Source organism: Sapajus apella, unplaced genomic scaffold (assembly GCF_009761245.1).
Source record: "Sapajus apella isolate SASKATOON/1434 unplaced genomic scaffold, GSC_monkey_1.0 scaffold95, whole genome shotgun sequence".
Taxonomy (NCBI): Eukaryota; Metazoa; Chordata; class Mammalia; order Primates; family Cebidae; genus Sapajus; species Sapajus apella.
The window spans coordinates 7,254,486-7,260,198 of NW_022437035.1; the positions used below are offsets into that span (position 1 = coordinate 7,254,486).

Below are 5,713 nucleotides of genomic sequence, written 5' to 3' on the forward strand. Positions count from 1 at the left end.
GAGACCATCCTGGTCAACATGGTGAAACCCCGTCTCTACTAAAAATACAAAAATTAGCTGGGCATGGTGGCGCGTGCCTGTAATCCCAGCTACGCAGGAGGCTGAGGCAGGAGAATTGCCTGAACCCAGGAGGCGGAGGTTGCGGTGAGCCGAGATTGCGCCATTGCACTCCAGCCTGGGTAACGAGTGAAACTCTGCCTCAAAAAAAAAAAAAAAAAAAAAGAGGTGACCACAAACAAAGTGACCAGAGTTGAGTCATTCTGATGGTAGTGCTCCAAAGAAAACGTGTAAAAATTTATAAAAGGAGATGTCCATAGTACCCTGGCTCCTATTCTCTATGCCTGGTTGTCGAGGTTTTCCTTTGATTGTATAAACTGCCGTATAGCCTCCTTACGATAAGTTTCCTTTTTATCAGCCAAAATGGGTTTCTCTTGCTTGTGACCAAATGACTAATTATAGAAAGTGGTGCCAGAGAGTTAAATTGTAGGCTTCTAACCCACAGGAACATGCAGAGGATCTGGAATTGACTATTGTGCTGTGTTAATGGCACCAGTAACTCTTGTTATGTGTTCCTGGGAGGATAAATCTACCAGTTAAGATAGCAAAACAGTAATATCCCTCTTGTCATTTGGAATCATGTGCCTATTGCGAGTAAAATTTGGAGAACCAGGTAACTGTTGACAATAGGACAATTTAAAGCAGATAGGTGGGGCCCAGTGGCTCACGCCTGTAATCCCAACACCTTGAGAGGCCGAGGTGGGCAGATAACCTTACGTCAGGAGTTCAAGACCAGCCTGGGCAACACGGTGAAAACCCATCTCTACAAAAATTAGCAGGGCATGATGGCAGGCACCTGTAATCTCAGCTACTTGGGAGGCTGAAGAGGAAGAATTGCTTGAACCCAGGACACAGAGATTGTAGTGAGCCGAGATTGCAACATTGCACTCCACCCTGGGCAACAGCACAAGACTCCATCTCAAAAAAAAAAAAAAAAAAAAAAAAAAAAATTAGCCGGGCATGGTGGTGGATGCTTGTAATCCCAGCTACTCAGGAGGCTGAGGCAGAAGAAACGCTCGAACCTGGGATATGGAGTTTGCAGTGAGCTGAGACTGTGCCACTGTACTCCAGCCTAGGCGGCAACGAGACTGTCTCAAAAAAATAATAAAATAATAAAGTGGATAAAGCAGGCCAAGACCATTGAGTTGGAATGGTTACTTTGATTGCATTAGTTATTTTTTTTTTTTTTTTTTTTTTTTTGGAGACAGAGTCTCACTTCGACACCCAGGCTAGGGTGCAATGGCATGATCTTGGCTCACTGCGACTTCTGCCTCCCTGGTTCAAGCGATCCTCCTGCCTCAGCCTCCCAAGTAGCTGGGATTACAGGCAAGTGCCATCATGCCCAGCTAATTATTGAATTTTTAGTAGAGACAGGGTTTCACCATGTTGGCTGGTCTCAAAACTCCTGACCTCGGGTGATCCGCCCACCTTGGACTCCCAATGTGCTGGATTACAGGCATAAGCCACCAAGCCTGGCCCCATTAACTATTTTAAGGTGAAGGGCATCAGCTCAAATGCAGAAACTGACCTGTGGGCATAGAGTAAAATACGGGGCTTTTCTCTATCCAGGATAAGTGAATCCATGGTAAATCCAAACTAGTACTTAGAGATTCTTCAAATTGTGAAATTACAATGCTGGTTGAATTTGTAGCATTACTAAGGTCTCTTCTGTGAGAGTTAAGGTATTAATCAGAAAAGAGACTTATCTATAGAGTGCTGATATTGCATTCAGAAGATTTAGAGAATCCCAATCCTCCAGATATCTTAGGAATGAAGGTTTGAGTTACCCTGTTAGTCAAAAATCGTTGATTGAATTAGACAAAAAAGTATAGCCAAAAAGGAAGAGATAAATAGTGGCTATAGCCCCATAACCTGTTGGAAAAGTAAGATCTATAGCCTCTGCCCCCATATCTCTTCTTTTGCCTTATTTTATTTCTCCCTCTATTCATTACAATATTCTGCCCCAACACATTCTGGCTGAAGTTTGAGGATGATCCAAGTTAATCGGATTTCCCCTCCCTTGGAGCTGAGCCATTTTGATGGCAGTATCCCCTCACTGATGTGTATGAGTGTGTTGATGATGGTTAAATATATCAGGAAATCCATAAATTGCAGATCATCAAGATGGGGTTAAGAACTAGAGAAAAAAACATCACCCGGAAATCTTAGGCTTATAACTAGAAATTATTTTATGTTATCTCCCTTTAGGGCAGATTATGTTGAGTGAAGGTATTAAGATTGTTCATGTTGAGGAATGCATGTCCACATAGTGTAGGTTTGCCTACCTAGTGTTAATTTTTCCCCTCTGAGAATAGCACTTCACTTTTCCTTTGGGAAACGATCCCTTTCCCATGCCATGTAAGCCCAGAGGATAATGTGTAAGAGGGATATGAGTTTCTGAAAGGAGTATGCTTGTCCGGGTGACTGATCCTCAGCCTTTGAATAGGCCACTCCCTACAACAGAGAAAGGGTTATCCTCTAGGGTGCCACTTCTGACAAAGACGTGTTGTCTCCCTCTATTTGTTCTTCCCAGAGTAAACACAGGAGGCTGAGGCGGGAGAATTGCTTGAACCCGGGAGGCAGAGGTTGCAGTGAGCCTAGATCACGCACTGCACATTAGCCTGGGGAACAGGAGTGAGATCCATCTCAAGAAAAAAAATCATAAATTAATAAATTGGTCCCTTGCTTTATTAGTTCAGTGGCCCTCCTTTATGCTCTCAGAGTCCCACTGTTATGGACATCCATTGCTTTTGTCTGCCCAGCATCGATCTTCACTTCTTTTGATAAGGGAATATTCGTTGCCCTCTGAGTTTCCAACCTTCCTTCACTTTCTGTCTGTTCACTACCCCTGGCTCCAGGACTGAGCAAGTAACTCAGACTGACCAGAACACTACAGCCCCTTGGTCAGGGTAGTTGGATATGCAGTGAGTATATGATCCAAGCCAGTTTTACACAAATAGAGCTAATGGGGGTGGGGGAATTTCCTTTTTAATCCATTGAATTTAGAACTGTAAGGTTGCAAGGCTGGCATTATTGGCAGCCTCTTGCTACCACAAGGAGATTGCTCATCTGAGAATGGAATCTATGCAGGGGACTAAAAAATCCTAAAGACATTGTTATCTTCTGGATCTGGCCATGCCTGAAGCTCCCCTTGGTCTCTTTTGCAAGCCAGTAGATTTGCTTTTTGTTTATTTGGTTTGAGTTGTCTTCTCTTTTTATGAAATGGACAGAGTCCTGACTAAACCATCCCCATTTCAACTTATTACCAGCACCTGACACATAGGTATTGAGGAAGTAATATGAGATCAATTTATAAGAGGCAGAAACTTAGAACCTGTTAATTCCAGTAGATAGAGCCAAGCAAGTTTCTGCACTAGCAAAGCCAAGGAGACTGACAAGCTACTTCACCCCTCTGACCCTGTTTCTTTATTCACAGGAAAAGGAGTGGTAGCTGGCCTTGGTGGCACATGCCTGTAGTCCCAGCCATTCGGGAGGCTGAGGCAGGAGGATTACTTGAGCCCAGGAGTTCAAGGCTGTAGTGCACTATTATTGCTCCTATGAATAGCTCCTGCACTCCAGCCTGGGCCACATGGCAAGACCCCATCTCAAAAAGGAGGAGGGGGCAGGTGGGGAGTAACAACAGTCTCTACCTCAAATATTGTGAGGATTAGGGGTGAGATGATAAACACACAGTGCTGAGCACAGTGCCTGGCATGTAGTTAGCCCTCAGCAAGTGACAGTTGTTAGCAATAATGCTGTTAAGGTAGCAATATTCTGGAAGACTCAGCTCAGCCACCCATTCCCTTGCCATCTTTTTAACCACAGGCGCAATTGCTGGTGTCAATGACATGCACGTGCTATCACATTCAATTTGTTTTATAAGGAAAAGCAATTTCTTATTAACTCCACCACCCTCAGGAATCCTGTTGACAGAAAAAAATGTCACATTCCATTTCTCTCATGGGCTGAGATCCTTGGATGCCACTCATGCCAGATGGCCAGTTAGCAAATGTGGTAGGAGGCCTGGATTAAGAAGGTCCAATTCTCATTCATAGAAATATGGCCTTTCTTGGGCGGATCACTTGAGGCCAGGAGTTTGAATCCTGGCCAATATGGTGAAACCCTGTCTCTACTAAAAATACAAAAATTAGCCAGGCGTGGTGGTGCACACCTGTAATCCTAGCTACTCTGGAGGCTGAGGTAGGAGAATCGCTTGAAACCAGGAGGCGGAGGTTGCAGTGAGCTGAGATTCCACCACTACACTTCAGCCAAGATGACAGAGTGAGACTCCATCTCAAAAAAAGAAATATGGCCTTTCTCATCTCTGTCAGAGCAAGTGGACAGTCCTAGGAGTCTGGGCACACTCCAGATGGATAAATGGCTTACCACGGCACTGACTGCATCAGATAAAGGCCCCACACCCTCAATCGCTACTTGTTATTTAAAAAAAAAAAAAAAAAACAGGTGCAGTGGCTCACACCTGTAATCCAAGCACTTTGGGACGCTGAGGTGGGTGAATTACGAGGTCAGGAGTTCGAGCCCAGCTTGGCCAACATGGTGAAACCCGGTCTCTACTAAAAATAAAAACATTAGCTGGGCATAGTGGTGGGTGCCTATAATCCCAGCTACTCGGGAGGCTGAGGCAGGAGAATTTTTTGAACCTGGGAGGTGGGGTTTGCAGTGAGGCAAGATTACCACTGCACTCCAGCCCAGGAAACAGAGTGAGACTCCATCTCAAAACAAACAAACCACAGGTTTATTTAAGTCAGAGTCCTGGTCCTTTATACCAAAAAGAATAAAAGGTATTTTTTCTGCTTATGTGTAATTCCAGACAATTAGAATATCCCAGAAGTCCTCACAGTTTTATCCCAGATTGCCATCCCAAACCAGCAGGCCTCCACGTCTTAAAGTAGCTGAAATAAGACCCAGTGGTTAAGTCAGAGAAATGGGCTGAAACTGGATCAACAATTTTATCAAGAGCAAAACACTGAGAGCCTTAAGGACCCCTGGGCTCATCTTTGCCATCCTCCAGAAGTGGAACAGAAACAGCAGAATCAGGTCAGGTATGGTGGCTCACATCTGTAATCCCAGCACTTTGGGAAGCCAAGGCAGGCAGATCACCTGAAGTCAGGAGTTCAAGACCAGCGTGGCCAATATGGCGAAACCCCATCTCTACAAAAATACAAAAATTAGCTGGGCATGATGGCGAGTGCCTGTAACCCAGCTACTTGGGAGGCTGAGGCAAGAGAATCACTTGAACCTGGGAGGTGGAGGTTGCAGTCAGCCAAGATTGCGCCATTGCACTCCAGCCTAGGCAACAGAGCAAGACTCCATCTCAGAAAAAAACAGCAGAATCACGTTTGCCTGATCAACACTTGGCATCTTTGGACAAGAGACTGATTTCTCAGGTTCAGATGATTCCTGGGACTGTTTGCAATTGGAGAGATGATAAGTCCAGAGGCTGTTTTAGGTCTTTGAGGACTCAGAAGACATATATGAAGCATGGCTTCCATGGATGTGGGGAGACAGGAGAACCATAGAGCTCAGGCTCCAGTCATAAATGTTTGCTGGCATGCTCACAACACAACAATGACAGTCCTCAAAATGACATTCAACTTGCATCCCATCCTAAGAACAAGCACCTGGAGTGCACTAT

General features: G+C 44.8%; 1 long non-coding RNA gene across 1 annotated transcript in view; it reads left to right on the forward strand.

The window, feature by feature from the left end:
• The window catches only part of LOC116535656, a 9,182-nt gene extending 8,436 nt beyond the window's left edge, over positions 1–746 (forward strand). Inside the window, exon 3 of the long non-coding RNA XR_004262306.1 lies at positions 226–746. This is a non-coding gene — a long non-coding RNA (uncharacterized LOC116535656). The remainder of the gene's footprint in view (positions 1–225) is intronic.
• The last annotated feature ends 4,967 nt before the right edge of the window (positions 747–5,713 follow it).